The following is a 26,623-nucleotide window of genomic DNA, read 5'->3' as shown; positions in this document are numbered from 1 at the left end:
TAGTTTCTTCCCCAAACCCCAAAAACTTTAACCTTAGACTGTCTACTATTGACCTCACCCCTTTCCTAAGAGGTCTGTAGGGGGCGTGCATAAGCGCACCAACGTGCCTACCGTCCCTGTCCTATTGTTTCTCTTATTCTTCTTTTATTTTTCTTATATGTACCCATTTCATGTATTCATAACTATGTATACACTTATACTTATTATCTTGTAAACAATTGGCAAATCAAATAAATAAAAATAAAATAAAATTAGTCAGCTTCAACTGTGTACTTTGCACATTCATGTGGAGAAGGCAGCAACAATCATATTCTGATTAACTAGAGTTGCAATTAGATTTGCAATTGTAATATAGTAGAAGGGCTGTCAAGGCTATTGTCAGTTTATGTTCTACCTGTGCTTTTAGTGAAGATGTTGAGTTGATCCAGAAACTGGAACTGATACATTACATGATTCACATCCTTTCACATCCCCATTTCTTCTGCCATTCTCACTACATAGTGTAGTTAAGTCCTCAAGAAGCTTCCTTGACTACCTCTGAGGTCCTAAAACTCTGAATCCTAGGGATTCTTGGGCTTTTGCAATTCTGCTATTTCTGCTGAGCTCTTATTTTAAATTATTGCATCCCTGTACTTGTACGTAACAGGATCTTTGACTTTAGATTATATAAAAAGTAATCCAACTCTTACTGCCAAATAAGAATCTTGCAAGGAACATTCTTTTATAAACAGCCATTTCAACAAATATATATTCCTAATAACAGATTACTATCTTTCCAAAAATTTCACCTGTCATTTTTTAAAATTTCAATTTAATCTTTGTTAAGCAATCTACAAAGGTACACAAATTCATCTACTCCTTCTAGATTTTACATCTTAGAGAGAAGTGCCATTTATTAACTAATTAATCAAATTTATATGGCTACCCATATCACAAGAAGTGACTCTGGTTGTTGTATAATAAGCAGTAAAACGTACAAAATACAGGCATTTAAAATCAACATTACAATAGAGATTAATTAAAAATATATTTTTTAGCTTTTAACAAGTTTTAGGTTTTTTTTAGTTTAACTATTATTTAGGAATAATTTGCAAGCATTTAATTCCCCCCACTCCAATACAATTTACTTCCCTGTGAAATGTAATAATGTTTGATACATTAAGTAAAAAAGACCAGAATACATCTTTACCAGCACCCAGATAAGTAGAGATTTAAACCAGGCAAACAATCAAGCAGGAAAAAAAAACTAAGAAGGAGAAATTATATCCTAACTAGAACAACTGTCTGGGTCAGCTCAAGAAAGGCATAGAACAATCTAGTCAAAGTTCACCTCTTTATTTCCTCATATCATATAGACAGAATCTTGCCAGATTAAACCTATATCACTCTAACCATATCAGTTATACTCTGAGATATCCTAAATCTCTTTATCTTCCGCTGATCCAGTTCCAGGCTGCCCTTCTCTTTGGAATGTGCTCTCTCCTTCCAAGTAAACTGCTGCTTCATTAGAGTCCATCACATCAACCAAGCTCAGAGAAAAGCAAGGACTCCACAGTTTGCAAAAGTGATAGGCTCACCAATTCTTAGTCATTTCTTCCTTCCACTTTGCTGCAGCTCTAGTGTTATTTTTATGACTTCAGATATTGCTTCCAATGATAGAAGGAATGCCACCTCATTAAATAAAAGTGATTGCCAAGTTTAGTTTTGCAGAATTCCAGAAATGCAACCCAAGGGAGAGGAGAAAGATTAATGATGGAGTTTAGAACTTCTAAGCAGAGCTGACCACTTCATTGAATTGTCCACTGTGAGGGAATCCTTCAGACAAAAAGCAAAGCAAAGGAATATTCTTGGTAGCTAGGCATCTTACCATACACAACACCACCTTTTTTATATTTTTGGTATTTTTTCTATACATTTTTGTTTTGTGTTCCTACTCATTTCTTTTCATCAGAAAATAGTGATACATATGGGCAACAAGAAATAGCTTTCTTATTGGAAATGATTGCCATTTGTCTGATTGCACACAGTAGAAAGATCACTCATGCAACTCAGTGCACAATGGAGTTGGGAGAATATTTTTCTGTAGGCTCTTTCATTTATCATATAATATTGTTGGCTGTCCCCACTCTAAAATAATTACTATCATCATCATAATGACCATCACTGCACTGGAAATGAAAAGAAATGGAGAACAGTATTGACTGCAAAAGAGAGCCACAAACAAATAGAAGTTTGTTTTTCAGTGTAGTAAATGCTACAATTTGAAAATGTTTATACCAATCCTCAGCAAGTCTAGAAACCAATAATATGGGTAGGGTGAGCCTTCACCTGTTCCTCTCAAATCCTAAGAGAAAATGCTTTCTACTTCTTTTTAACTAGTTGAAAATGAAGAAGTAAAATCCAACAGAGATTTGCATAGGTTTATGAGGCCACCAAAATAGAATCTGCCATGGAAGCATTAAATAGAATCCCAAGTATTCATCTTCTGTCACTCAACAATCCACAGCAACTTCTAAAAGCATATATAATATCTTGAAATTTACTTGTACAACACCCTAAATTAGGCATGTTTGCATTAAAAAACATTAATATATTTTACAACAGGGATAAGCATGTTTAAAGACATTGGGAAATGTACACAATTTTATCAGATATTTTAAAAAGTGTTTTTGTGAAGATTTTAAAAAAGAAACACATTTTGTGTTGGGATGTTTAGAAGAGTGAATAAGGAAAAAATGAAGTAGGTAAATACTGTGTGGTGTAGAAAAGAAAAAATATATGAATAGATCATCCATATCTTCATAACATTTGGGATGATAAGGATCTTTCTATTTAGACTTGCAAGGAGCCATTTATGTCCAGTTAAAGGATTTAGAAATCAAACATTCTTTTTACATAATTCTATAGTTTTCTATAGTAACTCCAAAGTAACTTATTTGCTGTAAGACCTTGATTATCGAAGCACAATAGCTCTTCGAGTTTGCTCTCTTGGAAAGCCTGATACAAACACATTCTTGTTGATAGAAATGTGCTTCTGATTACTCAAATATAATAAGTTAATGTTATTTCAGACCTCACAATCTTATGCCTTATCATTTTATTGCTGCCAACCAGCCTTTCTCATTTCTGTTAAAGGGAGAAATAGGTGGTTGGTGCATAACTTAGTTGGCCCCTGCTGGGAGAATGATTACATCAAGAGGTCTGCAAACTGGTATAAGAAATAATGCAGAAACAAAAGTGATTCAACTGAGATGACATACAGGAAAAATAGAGAGAAAAAAAGTTGGACTGGTTCATTTTGCTAGGGAAACAACAACAATGTGACAGTAGAGTGACTAGTATACTTTATTACATCATCCTAAATTTTCTACATCCATTGATTTTCCAAAGGGATTCATGATCCAATAACAGTGTTCTATAAAGCTCAAGCGGTCTTCCTAAATATGGGTTCCATCTTGAAGTAAAATCCTATGTCCCCAAGCTGTTGGCCATAGAGAAAATTTGACTTCTGAAGCTGCACAACTGGTAGGTGATATTCTGATTCCCACTACAAGACTACTAGAAAGCAGGAGGGAATAAATAAGAGAGATGAAAAGAGAAAATCTCTGTGGTCTGTTCATTAATCATTGTAAGGATTCTGTAAAGATCCAAACACTGTGGAAGAGAAATAATAAAAGAAGGGAAGAAAAACAGAAGCAACAATGAAGGAGTTCTCAAGCAACACAGCCAACATATTGATACCAGTATTGATACTACAGCCATTATTGGATACCATGTGATAATGCAATAATGTTAAGGAAAAGCTCATATGTAAATTGACTTCTAAATCTGGGGAACCTGCATACAGGCAGTAATGGAAAATTTAAATAGTTTAAAATACCCAGTGAAAAGCTAATGCATGCATGTCAAATTTTTACTCCTAAAGGTTAGCACATTGTTAAAAGGCCATCTGAGAATCGTGTGCAAATTGCTGTGGGCTACAGGAAGAAAAGAGTTGAAAGAGAATTTTTTTACAGAGTTCACTTCAGATACTTTTTGTTATCCTTGAAACAACCCGGAGATATTCCTGCAGTGAGCAGGTTGAGAAATATACATGGCCTAAGGCAATAACTAAATTCATGACAAAGAAAAATCTCTGGTGATGATGAAGCTGGGAGATTAGCAGCTAGGTGGATCAGTGAATATTTCGTTCTCATCTCTCCTTTCTTAAAGTTTTACATTTCTTCTGCATGTAGTAATGCCCTACCAGCTCCCTTTTTCAAAATGCTTTCTCCTTTTTGGATTTGTCAAGCAAAACGAGAAGAAGGTAATCCTTGATCTAATATTTAATGAGTCTTATTCAGAGAAAACAAGAGAAAATTGTCTTCTACCAATTACCATATGTTCTAAGGAATCATCGATCTATGGAGTAATTCAAATGTTATATAACGTTCTTGTTGGGTGTCAGTTTTTAAACACTTTGAATATCCTATAATGATAGTAGTAAGCAGAGGTGGGCTGCACAGACTGTAGCAATTGGTTCGCCTAGTGCAGAACCGAAAATGTGAGCGAGCGTGCGGCTGCAAAAACACGAAGATTTCCTGTGCTGGTAGTAAGCGAACAATGTAAATTCTAAGACACACTGTCACCTTATATTCAGTGTTCCTAGGCTGAACAGGACCGGCCAGTATGTCATAAGGCATATGGAACACACAGTGATCTATGCAGGAATAAGGGTACAGCGTTCTCTGTAAATCAGAGATTTCATAATCACAAACAGGAAGCCTTTTATAGCCATTCCCAGTGAGTTGGTTGCATAATTCAATATCAACCTTCCAGGACAGAAACTGTTCAGAAGTTGTAAACATTTTAGTATCAGCAGGAAACTCCAAACTACAGATCTTATATTTTGCCCCATGCAGTCACAACAAGAATCCAAGATCTGTGATTCTACCTCTGGCAGCCGCTGACAATCATACTCCTAGAATGTATACTGGAACTCTTTATAGCATATGGAAATTTTGTCTCTGTCTGTCATGTGTCTCTGGCAGTTTAACACAATTGAATGACAGCCGAGTGAATCAGAAAATGTTTGCTAAGGGAGAATATTTGAAAACCATGTTTCTGTTGACTTTCAGAGACATAAAATCTCTGAGAAATATTAGTAACAAGAGGAAATTGAAAAGCTTGGAACACACCCACTCACACTCACACCCACACCCACACACCCCTGTACACACACACACACACACACACACACTTTATGTATGTATTATATATATATATATATATATATATATATATATATATATATATATATATATATATATATATATATATATATATATGTTTCTTATTTGGTACCATTAGGTGTTGCACACACACACACACAACACATCTGCCATCATCAGGCTTCTGTTGTGTCCGTCTGTGAGTCAGACTTTTACAGTAGTTTCAGATTTGAATTTGGGGCAGCTATTGCTGTGCCAGAATGGTTTTCTTCATCCTGATTGGTTGGGAGTCTTGGTCTGTGTTTATTGGTCTCGGAGTTTGCTGTGTTCTGCTTGATTGGTGTCTCTAATATCTTCTGTCTGTTTTTGGCTCTTTTTGTATCTTGATTGGCTGGCAGCATTGTGTTGCTTTAATGGAGGCCTTTAGTGCAGCTTGGCTTCGGGTAAATGGACGGCTATCATTAGTTAGGAAGCTGGGTTTCATCTGGGTGCCTGGTTGGGGTGTGTTTGAGCTGGAGGTATCAGGGGGATCTGTTTGTGCCCAGGTGTTTGCCTGGCTTGTGGTGTGGGGATTTTTTGTTTGTGAGTGCAGGCTTCCAAATGATTGACAGCCTGGTGGAATCATCTCTTCTGTTCATGCTTTGTATATATATATATATATATATATATATATATATATATATATTTTATATATATATATATATATATATATTTTCTTAAGTTTTGCGGTACTTACATGTATGGCCTTCAGCTTTGTTCGGGTATTTTCCCACGTCATTATAGTTGTGCTTTTAAAGTTGTAGCAACGTTTCAGCAGAATCTCATCTGCCATCATCAGGCTTCTGTATTGTGTCCGTCCGTATATATGTGTGTGTGGGTGTGGGTGTGGGGGGTGGGTGGGTGTGGGTGTGGGTGTGGGTGTGTCTGTGTATATATATATGTGTGTGTGTTTATATGTGTGTGTGTATCTGTGTATGTGTGTGTGTGTAGTTTTTCCCTCAAATTAAAAATTACAAGTGTTTGAAAAGGGAAATGACAATTGAGAAGTTACTCATAGGCAAATGAATCTTTGTCTTCTCTTTATGCTATCCTCGTCAAAAGATTATTGGAGAATTACTGGTCCAAATCCACCTTTAATATTAGGTCTCAAAACTCAGTCATTTATTTTCTTCATCTGCATAATTTTATTGGACACAGTTTTGCAGCATTAAAAATTATGCAAAGAGTCTTAAAAGAGAGAAGTGAAGAAAAGGAAAAAGAGAAGACAAGAAGAAACTTCACTTTGGAATTTTGCCCCCTAATCATTGCTACAACTAAACAATTTTAAGACGTTGGGATAGATGTTTTCATGGGGCCCCCATTATGCAAACCCTCTCAGTGACTAAAAGCCATATTATTCCATGTTTTGTAGTATCAAGGAAGAAACATTAATAACCTGTGCTGTGTTGATGACACTACCCTGATAGCCAAACATGTAAAGAACCTGCAAAGCCTAGTTATAAAAGTTAAGGTGCAAAGTGAACAAAATCTGACTAAAATTTAAATATAAAGAAATAAAATTAAATATAAAGAAGATCAAACTAATGACAAGTAGAACAACCAGCTTTAGAATTGACAGTGAAGTTATCAATTCTCAATAAGCCACCCAAAATGTAGTACAGTTCTTAAGCGGACAAAAGATGCACATGCATGCAAAACAAGTTATGCAAAACTCAGGCAAGGCTTGATATTAAATTATGCAAACAATGGTAGGAGTAAACTGTTTTGACCAAGGCTTCCTGAGACCGTAATTAATCACACACTTATTTAAAACAACTCTTGTTTTATTTCAATGCTGGGAATTATGTTCATTCACAGCCTGTAATGAGTCCCAAACAGTCCCTCGAGATAAGCACCCACCTTTCTTTCCTTTGAATTGCTGCCAACAATAAAAGAGTCAAATGAATTATAAAAAACCAACCAAAGTACAAAGTCCACACAGAGCTTCAATGATTAATCCAAACAGAACAAATGACTTTGCTTCCTGCAAAGGTTTCTTTGCCTTTGCATGTCCTTTATACCTTAGGGGAGGGGCAATCACCTCCAAACCTTACTCCTGAGTTGCCCCTTTTGTCTTAGCTGCTCTTGCCTTCTAGCAGCTCTGTGCACACACGCACTGGGAACAGGCTCCCCTTGTTCTTCTGCCTCGCTGCTGCCAGACTCCAGACACAGGACCCTCGTCCGAGTCTTCTCCAGACTCCAGGACTGGTTCCCATTCTTTCCCACTGTATGATTCCACATAAACATTTTGAGAGTAAGATCATCTGTAAAGCCTTTAGGTTTAATAAGCATACAAAGGATAGGAGTAGAGCAAACACATTGTTATTTATATTCCAGTTCATTTCTTGAAAAGCTAAGCTTAAGAATCCAAGAGATTTTATCAAGTCTGCCACAGGTCTCCAAGCAGGTCATTAATTACAACAATGGATTGCAAGGTTTTGTGATTTCCAGCATCAGCGCATCTTAGCCAGAAAGAATGCTGCTTACATAAACAGGTAGGAAGAGATAATGTGTGCCAGATACAAATGCCATGTGCATTGCTGATAGTACTGATCTGTCCTTCAGTTTCTCATAGGTGAGTATGAAAAATGCTATCAGAAGTCCCTGAGCTTGTACCTGGAAAGATGGCCTGTCATGCTTTGATTAAAAGAAGATTAGAAAAGAATTCCTGAGAGAAGAATGGGCGGAAGAATTGTACATTCAAACTTGCAAAGATTCTGTTAAAGTAGGTTTACAATAAAGTAGAATTAGCTCATCCAGTTGTGTTTTCTGTCTGGTCTACCTGGGAAGGCTGACAGGACTCAGAAGCCAATCAGCAGGGTCAAGACTAATTGGTACTCCAAGGTATACCAGACTGTCAGTTACAATGGAAAGTTAACAAAACCAAAACAAAACTCAGAAGAAGACAATGACCAATCACTCTGCATCATTTTAAAGAAAACCGGATAACCATATCCACAAAAAAACCTAACAAGAAATCACATTGGTTCTGCAGCATTCATTCCATAGGACATTGCTTAAGAGGGGGAAATGAAAAGCTTGGAAAGCAAAAATGTGTAAAGAGAATGATTAGCCTCTTTGCTCTTAGTAATAACATATTAAAAGGAATCTGTAATGCAATCCTTATGTATAATCATGGGAAAGCCTATATATTTCTCATGCAATGCTGTGTTTAAGGACTGTCTCTGCTTTAGCGTATGGAAGAAACACTTCTGTCTCCAGCAAGAGTGACTATCGACAGTATTTGAGGGGCTGCCCACAAAGAAGAGGGAATCAACTTATTTTCCAAAGCACCAGAAGGCAAGACAAGAAACAATCGATGGAAACTAATCAAGGAGACAATTAAGGAGAAACTTCCTAACCATGAGAACAATGAACTAGTGGAAGAACTTGCCTTCATAATTTGTAGGTGCTTCATCATTGGAAGTTTTAAAGAAAAGACTGAACTGCCACATGTCTGAAATGGTGTATGTAAAGTATCCTGCTTGAATAGGGTGTTGGACAGAAGACCTTCAAAGTCCCTTCTAGTTCTATTCTGATTGATTGATTGATGTACAGAATCAGTTGAAGGGAAATCTCCTGCCATTACATATGGAGCTATTAAGAAATGAATACCATTCACATCATGTTAGGAAGGAAAACTGTTTGGATCAATTCATCCTGGCTAAATAGCAATAGCCCTTAGACTTCTATACCACTTCATAGTGCTTTACAGTGCTTTCTAAGCAGTTTACAGAGTCCTCATTTTACCGAGCTCGAAAGGAGGGATGGTTGAGTCAACCTTGAGCCGGTGAGAATTGAACTGCTGGCTGTGGGCAGAGTTAAACTGCAATACTGCATTCTAACCACTGTGCCACCATGGCTCTTAGCAAGCTGTTTTTAGGGCAGCTGGCTGATATGTCACTATTTCTTTTTCCTATTTCTAGTTTAAAAAAAAAACTAGCTCACATTCAGTTTTAATTATTGTATTATTTAGTTTTTGGATTCCTATATTCATGTTATGATGACCCGTTAGGCTCTGGGTGGGTTTCCCTATTCACTTTATAAATCAGGGGCTCCTAACCTTTTCTGCCAATGGACCTCCCTTTAGTTTTACTTCCATTTATACACTTTCCCTAAAAACCTAAATGCCAAAATGAACCCAAATGAATAAGGAAAACTATACAATGAAACTTTGGGGAAAGTGGACTTCTTGCATCAAGGTAATTAAAAGGTTCTTTGTACCTCTCCTGGACACTGTCTGCACCTCACCACGGGAGGTACACTTCTAATTCGGAAAACCCTGATAGTTTTGGTTTCTTTTTTGGTGGAAAACTCAGTAATGCCTTTGGAAATGAAAGCTGTTCTCATTCATTGTAGTCTTTGGTGTAACTTTACATCATTTACCTCAAAGACAACAATGTTCAGTACATGGACTAAGTGTCAGGCTACAGAACTTTTCCCATTCAATCAACTAGAATGAACTTCTGAAAACGTATCAAAAGGAATCCTTTATTGAGATGAGACAATTAATGTAGGGGGTCAAAAGCAGCGTCTAAAGTCTCTCAGGCATGCAGAGATAGATAAGGGAGTTTAAAACCCCTCCCCTTATCCTGATGTGTATTTAGTAAAACAAAGAGCCAACATGTTAATCAGTCTCCCCCCCACTTTTCTTCTTCCATTGAAGAAATGACAGATACACAGATCCGACACTAAGTAAATCTGCAAATCACTTATGTTTGAGTACTTAAAACCTTTCTATCTTATTGGAATTCTGCTTCCTTTATTGGAATTATCATTTTCTCTTATCTTCTATTATTTTTAATTTTTTTTCTTATCAAATCCAAACAAACACCATCACCACTCCAAAAGTAATTCAGAAAAAAAGACCACCAGTATTTGTGATGTATAGCATATAAGGAGATAAGGACCAGGAAATAAGAATTAGTTAAATTTTAAATGTCTCCTTTTCTTTTGGGGGCAAGAAATGAGTAGATTCTATTCAGTTTGCAATGAATCAATATCATTACTATTCCCGCTCTAGAGTTATGACTACGCCATTACTATTCCACTGATAGAAAACTCAGGTTCCGAGGCAGTTCATGTGCTTTGCTTATATTCAGTGAAGAAATGGAAAGCATTCAGGGCCATATTCTGAATCCTAAATCAAACCAAAAACCCTTTGAGAAATGTGTAAATTTTATTTTTATGTCTCAACTTCTGCTGCATTTGGGAGAAATGTGTGTATCAGAGTGATTTTATTACAAGCAAGGTTAGATCTGATTTTCATCCATTCATACCATCCAGAGTCAAAATCTACAGCCCCTGAGGGGATCATGTTTTATCTGCCGGTCATATAGTGGTTAAAGATGAGGAACCTAAAAAGAAGAAGAAGAAGGTCGGGGGGGAGCTTTAATTCAGCATCACAGTATGGCTGAATTTTCAGAAGCTCAAACCCGGCATTTTAGAGATAAGATTTTAAACCTCTCTGCCTAAGATGGAATAAATTAGTTTATTTGCTAGGAGTATGCAGTACTTTGGATTTGAAGGTAAAAATAAAATAAAATGAAAAGGCAGTGCTCACATAGCATCTGTCTATGTCTCTTAAGCCAAATGCATGTTTTCCTGGAATTACAATGCAGCTGCACAGTCTTGAAAACTAGATTTCCTAAAACCATTTTTGCTTTCAAATCAGAAATACCATGTGGCCTTCTTACTTCATCACATCTTCCTCCTCCTCCAACATTTCATCATAGAAAAGGGTTTCTTTACTTCTCTCCAAAATAATCTGTACAGTATATAATATAATGCTCAGCAACTACATGAGTGTCTTGTTTGTTTGTTTATTAAATTTGTTTGCCACCCATCTCACTACAAGGCAATTTTCCAAGAAGTCTATTAGTTGCATCTGAAAATGATGATCTTTACTAAAGGCTCCACAAAGTCAATACAACTAATACCAGTAGCAATCACTGTTATCTTAGCAGCCACCTTTCATAAATTTTTCTTTGTGTGAAATGGTAATTCAGTTGGTCACATGGTAGGACACTGGGCTTGTGCACCGCTAAGGTTGGCAGCTCGGTGGTTCGATTCCGTGAGTGAATAAACCACACAGGGACAAGAAAGGAGCCTCCCCTGGCATTCAGGCATCCTGTGGGTAAAGATAACACCATCCAAAAAAATCCTTTCATAGAGGCAGGCAGCCACCTTGCTGATCCCTGGCTAACATGTGCCATACACTAAACAAATAAATAAATAAATCCATTCAACTTCCTCAAAATTCTCATTCCAATTCTCATTCTACTACCATTGGTGGTAGAATGAGGTTGGGATCCAAAGTTGTATCAAGAAACCACATGAATGAATGAAAAGAGAGAGAGAGAGAAAAAGCAGAATGAAAGCTTTATTGATATATTTTGATGGACAAACTGAAACTTAAAACTGGGTAGATCTTCTCCAATCCTGGTCCAATTTAGCTGATAGGAAAAAGTGAATTGAATCAAAAGAAAGTTATGGAAATTCCAGGGTAGGTAGAAGAAAATAGTATCTTCTAAACTGCCGACACTTTCATGATCGACTACATTCAGCTGTGTGGTACCACCTTTAGTATAATGTTAACAGAACTTAACAGAAACAAGTTTAATATGTCAACCTAGAAGCACACATTATTTCATCCACTGACTATTCAGAGGTCCTTGCAGAGTTTCAACTCAAAAGAAAAACTTCACTCTGTTCCTATATCCCTAGGATATTCATTCATTACAACAATTATTGAGTTTGTATCATCTTGTGACAATTTGTTGGTGTGTGTATTTTCTTCAGAGAATTGGGGAAAGACTGATATCCATATTCCAAATAGACAAGGTTCATTAGTAACTGGGGACCTCCAACAAGCATTAGAGTTCAATACTGTAGCTAGGGTGACTGAAGGCACCTCCAACTTTGCTTGAGATCATAATATTTTTCTGGTTGAATAGTATGCCCTAGGCTGGCACCAAAAAGCAGCCACTCTCCCCAATTCTCTGGCCAGTTTCAATCTAGTTATGAGCCTGGCTTTCTGGATGTCTTCTAAAGATGAATAAAGAAAGGGGAAACATATAATCAGTCTTGTATTTTGTTAAAATGTGATATATAATAGTAACTACTTTACTTTCCTAGGCATTTAATTTGCATCTCTATAATCAGTTAATATATTTGTGAAAGAGGGATATTTAAATGACAATGAAGATTCTGATGTTTGAACTTATTTCTCCTTTGTTGACATGAAAAAGAGAGTAAGAGACTTGTTATTATGGCTTTCTCATTTAGAACTCTGACTCATCTTTCTGAGTCAACCTATTAATAGGTGATTAACAATAACATTTATAACACCCACATTTCTGACCAGTGAAATAGATGCTTTGTTGATATGCACAAACTTTAAGATATGTAGGAAAAATATCAGGGTAAAAAATAGTAATGAAAGAATTTGATTTTTTTTCAGCAGAATGACCTACCTACTTCCACAAATCTATTACACACCCTGTGGAGTTTTCAGTCTAAAGGTAGCCCATCGGTCTGTGACTTTTCATTTGGAGTCATTGATTTAAGCACTGATAACTTGTTTTGCTCAGGGTATAGTGTTATATCCAACAGAGTCTATTCATCCACAATGCTTGGAAATTCAATGCTGCTTGAGTTTTAAGAAATTTTCAATCACTTATACTCAACAAGATAGCTTTCACTTGCCCAGAGAGGTCTCATTCTGATCTTCATCTTAGTAAATCTTTTTATTTTAGGGTCCTGACCCAATATATTTTTGCTCTTGTTGAGAACAGACCTTCCTTATCTTATATTATTAATTGGCAACAATATCTTTCACTTTTAAAAAAAGAATCTCAATCCTTAACCAAGGTCTTTAAAGCAAAGCTCATTGAGATGACCAGGAACGTCATTCTTTGAAGAGCATCAATTTATTCAACTGAGCTAATTCATTGTAATAAATCTCATGAGAAAGAATCAAACCTATTAGGCTTTTTGCCAGACTTTTTCCTTTTTAATTCATTTAATTTGTTGTTCCTTCTAAATACTTATTTTAATTGTGTGTAAAATGAATAAGGAACTGGAGCATATTTTGAGCATAATAGTTACAGGAACTGGGTATGGCTAGTCTAGTGAAGAGAAGGACCAGGAGAGGCAATCTTGTCTAGTGAAGAGAAGGACCAGGAGAGGCAATCTTCCAATATTTGAGGGGCTGCCACAGAGAGGAGCGGGTCAAGCTATTTTCCTAAGCACCTGAAGGCCAGACAAGGAATAATGGATGGAAACTGAACAAGGAGAGATTCAACTTGAAAATAAGGAGAAATTTTCTGACAGTGAAAACAATCAACCAGTGGAACAGCCTGCCTTCGGAAGTTGTGGGAGCTTCATCACTGGAGACTTTCAAGAAGAGATTGGACTGCCATTTGTCAGAAATGGTGTAGGGTCTCCTGCTTGGGTGGGGGGCTGGACTAGATGATCTACAAGGTCCCTTCTACCTCTGATAATCTGTATCTAATCTGTATCTGCATTGTCCCATCATTAATGGTCATTATCTTTCCATGAAATGACTACAGTTTTTTTAAAAAGGAGACAGCAGCCCCCATTAGATTTATTATAAATAGGAGTGTTCTGATTCTGCTGACCAAAGTGGCAGTTGGTTCATTGTGAACAACATAGTCTGCTTGAATGGATCACCATAAGAAGAAGCAAGAATTTTTACACCTCTGTGAATGTTATAGGAATACACAGACCTCCTGACTGCCACAAGATAAGCTAATTTTGTGGTGGAATGTAGTCTGGATTTCCAGGAGGAGGGGATGAATTCAGGAAGGCAAAGAGAATGCAGAGTTTGAAAACTTTGGTCTGCAGGAAGACCATACTTTAGTTCCTCTATAATATTTCCCAGAGTATATCTATAGTTATGCAAATAATTACTTTAGTCTGGCAAGTTTCTGTCTATAGGTTAAGAACAATAAAGAAAATTACCCAGAAGTAACCCCATGTGTTGTTCTTGATTCTTGGCATCTGACAATTTTTCTCTCCTCTTTCTCAAAATTCTTTTGGGAATTGGTTTACTCCCAGTAAAAGACCCTAGTGCAATATTTTTTTAGGGAACAAACATTATTTTAAACACCAAGGCTAATTCAATCTGAGATTAATTTAAATATTATTCAAATAATTCAAGAAAAGCTTTTAGAAACTAGTTTCCACATGGCTAGATTAATGTAGGAATTAAAGATGCTTAATTGTGACAATTTTGTTTTCACTTAGCTTTTTTTCCAGCTACTTTTTCTTTCTTTTGGGAATTAGTTTACTCCCTGTGCAGATAAACGGTATCAAACAATTTATGTTTAACATGACAGTTACTGGAGTAGTAGCATTCATCTTGTTTGATTTTATTATAGGGGGAGGGAGATCACAAGTTAATTGGTTTTCCAAAGAAAGAAAGAAAAAGTGCAATTTGTCTCATCATTGTTATTTATTTATTTATTTATTTATTCATTTATTTATTTATTGCAATGCTACAGATGCAAAATCTTGTAGTGATGCTTTAATAATTATCTTCAATTCATGTCTGAACAGCTGAGTGGTTCAAATAAGCAGCAATTCAAAGCCAAAGAGTTTGTTTGTAAATGTGAAAAGAGGAGCATGAGAAAAGGTTAACTCAGTACTGACGGTGAGATTAGTGAATCCAAAATATCATATATGAAATTAAAATGAGGTTTATACTTAATAGCATCTTCTCCATTTAATTTGTACCATCCGTAAATTGCTGCTGGTGTTATGTGTTAAGGACTGGCATGCTCTACAAATTATTACTATGCTTTATTTTCATTTCACTTTTCCAGCAAGAAGCTACAGAGAAACTTCTTATGGGGATTCCAGAGGAACAGTGTCAATTCCACTACAATGTTGACTTTCATTCTAAGCACCTGGTGCTTGATCCAATCTCTTCTTTAGTCTGTTTAGTCCAGGGATGTCAAACTCGATTTCATTGCGGACTGGCATCAGGGTTGTAGACCTTGGTGTGTGTGTGAGACCAGGGGGTGTGGTCAGCTCAATGTCACTCGGGGATGCCTGCGGTGGCCCGAGTACTCTGCCAGCTAGGAGGATTACATGTGGCCTTCCTGAACTCCATTTTCAGTGGCAGAGGCAGCACGGGCCAGTCCTTTGCTGTTTCCAGGGTGGCCCTGTGGTCCAGATTTAAACACTCCACAGGCCGGATCTGGCCTCTGGGCCTTGAGTTTGACACCCCTGGTTTAGTCTGTTGCTCACTGGGCTGAGCTACAACCTCAAAACCTGGCTTGTGAAAGTGTTGTGTGAATGAACCAACTGGTCTGGCCCGGTTCTATAGAACTGTTTTTTACAATTCCTGGTAGTTCAGAGAACCGGTAAATTGGGCCTCTGGCTTGCCCCACCCCTCTCCGCCCGCTTCTCTGCCCCCTGCCCAGTCAGTCCCTATCGTGCATGCGCAACATCATGTGCATGCGTGACATGCCTGCAGCTTGATTTTGTCCACCTGCCAGGCCAGCCATTGCTGCCTGCCTTTTGCTGTGGCAGAGTGAAAAGCTTGCAAGTCCCCCTCCCTTTGGGAAACAGCTCCTGTCTGGTCACAGGTAAGCCTGCGAGTTGCAGTAGCCCCTCTCCCACTGTCCCCAGGCCTCACCCTGCCCTCCGCGGGCCTCCCCATAGCTCCCCAGGCCTCACCCTGCCCTCCATGGGCTTCCCCACCTTGCATCCATGCTGGGCCTCCTTCCGCCTGGCCACCTGCTTCTTGACATGAGGGCTGAGCCTGAGCCTGAGAGGGGCAATGGAGGTAGCCTGAAAGGGAGGCCAGGAACTCCCGGGGCTGCTCTCCTGGCCCCTGCTGAAAGGGAGGCCAGGGCTGTTCCTTTTTCGTTCTTCCTCTGCCCGCTGCTCTGGAGCTCACCAGATCAGTTTGTCCCAGACCAGGTGTGTGTGTGTCATGAGAAAGAGTTTGGTGTGTTTTTGAGTGTGCGTGAGAGAGAGACAAGGAAGGAAGGAAGGAAGGAAGGAAGGAAGGAAGGAAGGAAGGAAGGAAGGAAGGAAGAGCAAGGAAGAGCAAAGAAGGAAGAGCAAGAGAGAAAGAAAGAGCAAGAAAGAAAGAGGAAGGGAAAGAAAGAAATATAGAAATTGAAAAAGAAAGAAAGAAAAAGAAATAGGAAGAAAGGAAGGAAGGAAGAAAGGAAAGGGGAGAGAAAGAAAGAAAGAAACTTCCAGCATCCACGAGAAACCCAAGCTTGGAGCAGTTTAAAGAAGCGACTTGAAAATGCATGGCTGTTAAGCTCCAAAAACTGCTTCTAGCCTGGATTTGTGGCTTGCAGCAGCAGCAACAGTTTGCAGCTTGTTAAGAAGGACCATGCCCACTGGTGAGAAAATTTTGGTGGTCCACAGAAAATGTCACCCCCAGAGCACCTCTCAAAAGGAATTAATCCAGGCTGCATGGGAACACAAGGCTGCGCCGCCCACATGGCCCACAGGAACCTTCCCCACCCACCCACTCCTTGTCTGGCAAACTTGCCTGCTAAGTTGCTATTTTTCCTTTTTTTCCCTGATCATCAGCTGTTCTGCTGTGCCAGGAGATTTAGATTAGTTAGAAAACAGGAAATCGTTGGATTTCTTGCTTTCTAGATAATCTTTAGATCTTCGGCTCTGCTTTTAAGCAGAACCGAACCTTCCTTAGGACTGAAGCAGTACAGACCCAGGTAGCCTATGGCAGATACACAGATCTTTAAGTGAATCTGTGATTCTGTGAGCAACTCAATCTGCCTGCCTGCTTTGCCTGCTTTTGGGTAAAAGTTGCTCTTTTTTTATAAAATTCAGTATTTATATAAATATTTATAATATTTACATACAACCCATGTCCACCGAGTCACATGACCACCAAGCCACACCTACAAATTAGACCACGCCCACAGAACCAGTTGTTAAGAAATTTGAATCCCACCCCTGCTCCAATCTATACTAAATGAAGATGCTTGTTGACCATGGCTTAAGCATATCCAGGGATCAGTATGCCATTTATTTGGAGGGGGGGGAATAGAGAACTAGTTAGAGAACAGCTGCTGCTACAGTCTTGAAAGCAAGCAACATCATTGCACCATTTCTACTATATTTATTAAAATCTGTCTTATTCACTCCATAGCATAGAGGTGGAATATAATCAATAAAACAACAATTTTGTTGCAGAGCAGGTCCCACTTGTCATCCTTATTGATATATTCATCTTCTACCCCTCCCCCACTTTCCACATCTCACTAGACTCCCACTCATCTCAATGATTTTCCAGAATAACACAATAACACAGAGATAGTTTACTCCAATGTTATTGATGGATGCCAGAGCAGCTGAGAAATAATTTTGATGGAGATCACCATAGGTTTCAGTGGGGAGGTGGAGTGCTTAAAAGCATGAAAGGTGAGAGTTGTGTTGTACTCTCAAAGAATATAATTTGTTCAGGGACAGCTCAGTTACCCCCTTCATGTCTCCCCTGCTGAGAAGTAATCTGTGGTCAAAGCCATATGGAATTGCCCGTTCATATTGCAGGCATATAAACACAGTTTTCCATTCTCTAGTGCATCAAAGTCAGTTTTATGCTTCTCTCTCAGCAAGCATTTCCATTCACTCTAAGTTATAGTTAGCATAAAAGCCATCCTACTGTTGAGAATACATTTAGACTTTTTTTTTCTTCAGCAAAACCAATTTTCATTGTTTAAGAACACTATGGAATTTCTGTCTAGTTTTTTTTTTTAAACTCTAAAATAGAAGTGGGAGATAAATTAGTTTGGACTGCATTAAATGCAAACATACCTAATTCATATTTCCCAAAGCAATGCAAATGCAAATGATTCTTGGCTCATCAGCATCACCAAATTTGGTAATGCAATTTTTCCTTTTCTTTTTAAACCCAGAAACTTTGTACTAAAGGCAACTATATATAAATGCATTCCATTTGCAAAGCTGTACGTTTTAAAAAATGAATGCCTGAATCCTCTGCTTTAAATAGAGGAATTAATACATACACATTTTCTATATATGCCTTTTTAAATCAAGTTGCAAGATGTGGAAATGGAACAGAAAAAGATCAAGGTTGAGAGGAATAAGAAATGGAAGTAAATGTAACTGAACACACCTGTTTACTTACACACACACACACACACCAAATTTGAAATCTCTTTTCTGAAATGTCCTTATTCTATATTTGCCAATAGATCTCCCAGAAACATGCTAGTCCTGTCCCAGAGCAAAGAGCATGGACACATTAGATGTGATAGAAGTAAAACCTTCAAATTTTAGCTTTTCAGAATTGCAGAGTCCTTGCTCTTCCCAATAAACTATGTTTTTTGAAAAACATAAAAGTGTTTTTTTTCTTTTAATTTTGGCAGGCAAGAAATGATAAGTTCAACATCTTGTCATCACAGAACTTGGGCCAAATCCTAATGCTATTTTTCTCCTCAAGCAAGACTAATGTGAAAATGTAGCACTGAGAAAATTTGATAATGTTCTTCTTTGTAATTGCCCTTGTAACAATTCCAAGACTAACGTGTCTTAGATTGGTAACTGCCTGATTTCCTTTGGGTAATGAACCAGGGCAGTGGAGTTTGGTGTTGACTATGAGACTTGGTGGAGAACAGAGTCTGTTCTTTGGCAGCCAGGAAGACGATCTGCTCACTAGCCAGCATTTGTTATAAGAATTTGAACTGCATGGCTGTCTGGACTATGCAGTGAATTGGCAGCAGAACAGTGGCAGTTGTCCTGTGGCAACTGGCATTGGGCTGGAGTTGCTGCCACTCAGCTAAAGATACTGGCAGAATTGCAGCTGTAATCTTTGTCCAGGCAGGGGTGGAGTTGGGTTTAGAATTGAATCTAAATTTCCAACATAACAGCATCCTGGGGAGTAGAGATAACTAGTGAGTGACAGCAGGAGCAGAAGTGGGCCAGTGGATGGTGAGGTGAGCTTGCATCTTGTAACTTTTACAAGGCCTGCCATATCATAAGCAGCCCTCTTGCCTGTCATACACAACAACTGGTCTCAAAGGGGCTGAGAATGTGTGCTGCTTACACCTGTCATCTGCTCCAGAGACTTCCATCATTTTTTCCCTGAGGAATTGGTTGAGGAAAGAAATATTATCCCCTTGTTATTATGGTCCAAGACCAGTACAACTTAAGTACCTAAGTACAATCCAAAAATATAATAATATCACAACAGTTTAATAGTGTATTTCTATTTTTTTTTATAAAAAAAAATGGAAGTGATATAATTTTATAGCCAAGGTATAAAACTCTAATTTAAAAGAGATTTTAGAACACCTATCATGTAAGAAGAAGAAAAAAAAATCTCAGTAACATTGATTGGAACACCGGCAGTCTTTCTGTTAGAGGATGAATTAATTGAGAGGGCACTTCTGCATAGAATTTACACATTAAGAAAAAACACATTGTAGGTTCACTAGAATTACAAAGGCATTGTCTAAGAACTACAGGGCTTTTTTTATAGCTGCCATCACTAATTGCAAAAGGGTAGGCAATAAAGTATGCTCTGAAAAAAGCCCATAGGTAATAATTGAAGAAATGAATAGGACTTATGAACTTCAATCAGGGAGGACCTTGATGGATGATATTGAGGTGCTGGCATTGGTTGGGATGCAAAAAGTTGCTCCCTCCTAACTAATGGGAGGGAGTGGTCAGAATGAAACAACTCACCATGGCCAACCCACTATGGCCAACTCATTACAACCAACTCACAGCCAACACACCATGGGACAACTCGCTGGAGAATTCACTTAGTTCCTTTTATTTTTGTTGGCCACCTTTTCATCAAAATTATTTTATCACTTGTATCAAAGGAAATCATTCCTATGTCTACCAGCTTTTATAATCCTTTGAGTAGTAGTAATAACAATAATAACAATAATAACAATAATAACAATAATAACAATAATAACAATAATAACAATAATAACAATAATAACAATAATAACAATAATAACAATAATAATAATAATAATAATAATAATAATAATAATAATAATAATAATAATAATAATAATAATAATAATAATAATAAACAACTTCTGAATACAGACTGATACAGTTTTGGAACACAACACCCTGGATATCATGATTGTGGAGAAGAAAAAAGTGTGGATCGTCGACATTGCCATACCTGGTGACAGCAGAATTGACGAGAAACAACTTGAAAAAAATCACCAGATATCAGGACTTGAGAATCGAACTGCAGAGACTCTGGCATAAACCAGTGGAGATGGTTCTAGTGGTACTCAGCACACTGGGTAGACCTAGGCAAGCGTTTAAAAACAATTGGCACTGACAAAATCACCATTGGTCAGCTACAGAAGGCCACCTTACTGGTATCTGCTCGCATAATCTGCCGATACATCACGCAGTCCTAAACACTGGGGAAGTGTTTGACTAGTGATTTGTGATACGAAACCCTGCATAGTTATCTTGTTTGCTGTATACACTGTCATTTTTGTGTACTACAACAAATAATAATAATAATAATAATAATAATAATAATAATAATAATAATAATAATAATAATAATCCCACATTGAATTGTCCTGTGGTGAGTTGTCCCATAGTGAATTGGCCACAGTGCATTGTCCCATGGCAACTTTAGTTTAGTTTACTTTATTGTCATTGCACCTCGTACAACAAAATCGAACACCATCTTCAGTGCACATCATGACCATGAAAATAAACACAAACACACATCCTTCACCCTCCACACATTGAACCTAAAAACCCCGACACCCCATCAACACTGCACTATACAGCAGAATTCAAAAGAGCTACAGCCCTGGGAACCGAAAACAAACTACTTGGCTACAGCAAGTAGGCCCTGGTGAGTTGGCTGTGCCGAGTGGGCTGCAGTGAATTGTCCTAAGACCCAGGAGTTTTAGTAATCACCCAATTGTTCCAGTTTGATGGAGAGTGTAGCTGTAGGTAAGTAAATAAATTTGTTGTTATAAGCACAAGTCGTAATGTACAGCATAACATAATGTTTTAGGTGCAAAGAGTGCTAAGCAAAATAAAACTGGACCATGAAAAAAAAATCCAGTATTTCTTTTTAACTTTTAATGGCAACATGTAACTTGACTATTAACAGGAGAAACAATTATGTATGAAGTTAATTCAATTATTTGAGACACAGGTCCTTGAATTCACCTACCATCAGTAATTTATCCCTGATAATCACCTGAGAGATGGGTCAGGGGAAAACATAATGATGTCTTCCACTTGAACAAGAACAACAAGGTCAGAGGTATTGTTCAACAAGACACTTACAAAATCTCTCTTAAAGTTTAGCCAAAGGCATGATCTGCAGGCAAAGGCATGTAGTAACTTTGTTTAGTGGGAGATTTGATATTGTTAATTCGACACTGGGAAATTCTATAAACCAAAGATGAAGGTTTGGAAGTTTGTAGTGCAGTAGTATCATTTTTAGTATCCCTTTTAGAAAGTTCATCTCTAATATTTGTTTCTTCCAAAAGCTGACTCCCCACAAAGGGGATAGGATAAGAGGCAAAAGTTCAGCCAATGATTCTCAATTGTGTAATGAAAAAAAAAAAGAAGCAAGGCAGAATTCTGGAAGGCTCTCTAGTTTCTCATAGTGGCCCAATGATGCAAGATACAAAATGATGGAAGGTAACACTACTTCCATCCTCAAAAAGGTGTCCTTGGGAAGTACCAAACTCTTCCTTGTGAGGTCTACTTCTGTTAAGTACTAGCCTTCTCATCACATATCTAAGCCTCATATTACCTAGAAATAAGGAGAAATTTTCTGACAGGGAGAACAATCAACCAATGGAACAGCTCGTCTTTGGAGGTTGTGGGAGCTTCATCACTGGAGGCTTTCAAGGGGGATTGGACTACCATTTGTAAGAAATGGTGCAGGGTCTCCTGCTTGGGCAGAGGGTTGGACTAGATGACCTTACAAGGTCCCTTCCAACTCTGTTAATCTGTTACTTTTGACTTTGGGCATCTGGGTTATCACCTTTCCCTGGGAGATTTTTTTTAAAAAAAAAAATTATTGTCTTTTCCACATTTAAAAACTCATATACAATCTTTGAAACACTGTGACATTGACATTCCCATTTAGATCAACATACACAAATACATTAATTTTTATTTCTACTGTCTAACCAGTTATACCACTTATCCCATACCGTATAATATTTCATATCTTCTCTATCTTGCAGTTCCAATGTGAATTTGACTATCTCTGCACAATCCAACACTTTCTTTATTATCATACTTTCAGAAGGGGTACTATCTAGTTTCCAACACTGTGCGTAAACAATTCTTGCCACAGTCAGTATATGTACTATGATGTATTTATTTCCTTTATTAAATTCTCCTCTAATTATTCTGAATACAAACATTTCAGATTTAAACTCAATTTGGAGACCAATAATTTCTGCAACCAATTTCTTATTTTTGTCCAACATTTTCTTGCTTTGGGGCATGATCACCACATATGAAAGAAGGTACCCTGTTTATGCTTACATTTCCACTATTCTGTACTCATGTTTGGATATATTTTTACCAGTCTTGCCAGTGCTAGATGCCAACGATAAAACATTTTATAAAGGTTTTCCTTATAAGCAGCAGACATTGTTAATTTATAATTTGTAGTTTACAATTTTTCTCATTCCTCTAATTGAATACTATAACCAAAATTTCTTGCCCAGGCTATCATAGATCCTTTTCCTGGGATATTCTACATGAATCAGCCACCCTTCTTTGGAATAGAAAAAAATTCATCCTAGGACAAAGAGTGTATTGGGCTCTTTAAATGATGGTTAAATATATTTTCCATCATGGGAAAAGATGGCACTTAGATAGTTTAATAGCACTAGTGATATCAATAGCACTTTGAATTATATACTGCTTCATAGTGCTTTACAACCCTCTCTAAGTGGTTTACAGAGTCAGCATATTGTCCCAGCAATCTGGGCCCTCATTTTAATGATGGAAGGCTGAGGCTGAGTCAACCTTGAGCTGGTCATGATTGACTTCCTGGCAGTAAGCAGTGAGCTAGCCTGCAATACTGCATTCTAACCACTGTGCCATCACACAGGGTAAAAAGGGACTTTGCTGTATCTGTTGGCACTAATGGTCTATCCATGTTTATTATTGTTTCTACCAAAGACTGCTACCTTGGTTATATAATTTATCTTGTTTTTCTCATTAACAGTAAGCAGTAATTTGGTCAATAGTCTTCTAAGGCCAACCTTGCAATGGGAAATAAGAGACATGTCCCAACTTACATTACATTTTTTTAAAAATCTACTGAATAAAAGGGAGAAGAAGCTTTGTGACTTCATGACATTGTGGTATCATTATTATGAAAGCTAAATAAAAAAGGAAAAAGTAAACAGCCCAGTCTGACTCCTGTTTCCAATGAAATAGGATCTGACAGAGACCCTTGTGAGTGCATTCTTACTCTGGCTGTAATATCAGTGGGTAATTTAATTCTTAATTTGAGAAGACACATATCTATGTCTGTCCTTGAAAGTTTCCCCCATAATTGGGACCTGTCAAATGAATCAAAAGCAGAGGTGAGTTCAATGAATGTGACATATTTTTTTTGTCTCTCCATTGGTATATTTCTGAATAAGAGCATTCAGAATGTGCCCTGATCTACTGCATTTTGTCCTTTTCAAAATCCTGCCTGTTCCAGATGGAAAAGCTTTGTTTCTTCCTCCTAATTTTCTAAATTATTCAAAATATGTCATGCATAAACCTTAGAAGGAATATTTAGCAATGTAATTGGAAGATAATTGGTAGGTTCCTACCAAATGCCCTTTTGGAAAACTGGTATATAATACCGGTATATGATTTCCAATGGGAAGATACAACATCTTTGATCTATTTTTGAGAAAACTCCAGTCAGAATAAGAATCCACCAGGAATCATTCTTCTTAAATACTTTTGGAAATATTGTATCCTCACTAAGGGGTTTTCCAAGCTTCAGAACTAAAATAAATGGTTGACATTCAAGTTTTGTAACACCTGGCCATTTTAGGATCACACTTAGTTCAATAGAGACTATATTCAGCTCAGTATATGGGCAACTGAGAGCTAGATTGTACAGTGAAAATGGACAGAGAGTTCTATTCTCACTTAGTCCCAAAACCACTTGAATGACCTTTTCATTTTCTGTTAGCCCTGGGAAGAAAAGGCCAAGGTAAACCATTTCTGAAAGACATATCGCAACACATTTGGGGGAGAAACCCTGAAGTTGGGATGTCAAGATTTAGTACATTCCAATGATTCTCTGAGTCTGCCTAACTAATTTTTATTTTGACTGATGAAGTTACTTGGATGAATCAGGAAATGTCTCAGAATAACAAACTTCAGTCCAGTTGCCATGATTTAACCTGTTTATAGACACTTCTGAAAGTGTTGGAAAGAAAACTGCAAGGACTTGTCCAGGCAGTTAACAGGAATCAACATTGACTCAAGGACACACACACTTGCACACAACGAACAAGTATAAATTCTTCATTCCCCCCACCCCCCAGCAGACGGAGCTATATTAAGATTGTTAGTGGCATCTATCTTAGAGAACCAGTTTGGTACAGTGGTTCAGGTGCTGGCCTGGAAATCAGGAGTCTGTTCTAGGTTTGCCTTGGACATGAAAGCCACCGGGTAATTTTGGACCGGTCACTCTCTCTCAGTCAAACCAGTGGTGGGATTCAATTTTTTTTTACTACCGATTCTGTGGGTGTGGCTTGGTGGGCGTGGCAGAGGAAGGATACTGTGAAATCTCCATTCTGCAAAATCCCATTCCCTCCCCACCCCACTAACCTGTTTTCTAGCTCCGTTCTCCTGTGCAGGGCAACAAAAGAAGACCCAGCCAATCAGCTGGGATTCGATGGGAGGCAGAGGATAGATGGGAGTGGGGTCAGTCAGAGGTGGTATTTGCCGGTTCTCTGAACGACTCAAAATTTCCGCTGCCAGTTCTCCAGAACTGGTCAGAACCTGCTAAATATCACCTCTGAGTCCAACCCATCTCACAGGTTGTGGATAAAATAGGAAGCAGGAATATTGGCTATGTCTGTCATCTTGAGTTGACCAAATATGCAAAAAGGTAGGATAAAAAAAATGAATAAATTCATACAAAAACAAGGTTGGGCGTTAGCATACTGAAAGATGCAAAATGGTATCGAGGATACCAATATAGTTGCAGTGATTATAGAACAATACATTTAAGCTTCATAGGCCAAAATAATGCTAGGCATTTCTACTGAAAATTATCTGATGGAAAGTGAAAATATAATATAACGCTTGCAGGTTAGGTTCAGAGCCTGGACCTTTGAGACCAGAATGGATGATAGAGTTTTTCTGCAATAGTTACCTGAAAAGTTTTCTAAGGAATCAAACTTTTCCTTTTACACAATTTTTGTAGATTTCAAAAATATATTTGATTTCATTTCAGTTAAGTGGAGAAAAATTGAGATTCCTCTGTAAATACCTTGAATTCTTGGAAGCAAAGCAAAATGGATGGATGGATGGATGGATGGATAGATAGATAGATAGATAGATAGATAGATAGATAGATAGATAGATAGATAGATAGATAGATAGATAGACAGACAGACAGACAGACAGACAGACAGACAGACAGACAGACATAGAGAGATAGATAGAATTGAGATCATCCTCACCTTAAAGCATATATTATGTTTGCAAATCTGGCTGATTGCGAGAGAAAAGTCATTTTAGAATTTTCTTTAATTATGAAATATGCAGTAAAGTTGTTAGTCTTCCACTGAAATTCCCCTTGTTACTTATAGTTAATGGAATCCATATTATATATCCTCTTTAATCGTACAACCTTTGACTTGTTCACTTTCAGAATAAAATTTTATTGGCAATGTATAAATAAGCCTTATCAATGTCTAGACTGTTGTTTTATAACATTGCTGAATTCTGTCAAAGCCCTTAAAAATCCTTTTTATAGCCCTTTATATTTCTTTACACGCTATGGTGATAATCAGTAAATACTGAAACTGTCGAGGCAGAAATTTGTACAAGTTCTTGCTGCTTTTTCATAGTGACAAAAGCAGGGTCACAGCACTGTGTCACAAACTCTACCTTCATCTATATGTGCATGATATGACAAATGTGCATCAAGGGTGACCTTTTCTACCCAATGCCACAATGTTCCTTTTGTTAGATTCCCTTGCTCTCCCCAATCAACCTTCTGCAAGGAAGAGTTTCTGTCCATTCTTGAGACATATTTTCACAGGGTGTTAACATAGTTTTATGTAGTGGCGAACCTTGAAATGTGCAGGAATAGCAAAGATTCCACTGAACCA

At 37.7% G+C, this 26,623-nt stretch overlaps 1 protein-coding gene across 2 annotated transcripts in view; it reads left to right on the top strand.

The window, feature by feature from the left end:
- The window catches only part of LRRTM4 (leucine rich repeat transmembrane neuronal 4), a 408,781-nt gene that overhangs the window by 252,910 nt on the left and 129,248 nt on the right, over positions 1-26,623 (top strand). The window lies entirely within an intron of this gene.

Source organism: Notechis scutatus, chromosome 7, assembly GCF_049901735.1.
Source record: "Notechis scutatus isolate UNSWTSFEM ecotype Mainland chromosome 7, rNotScu1.2, whole genome shotgun sequence".
Taxonomy (NCBI): Eukaryota; Metazoa; Chordata; class Lepidosauria; order Squamata; family Elapidae; genus Notechis; species Notechis scutatus.
The sequence above is the reverse complement of the archived record's forward strand: the minus strand, read 5'-3'. Positions and strand labels throughout refer to the sequence as shown.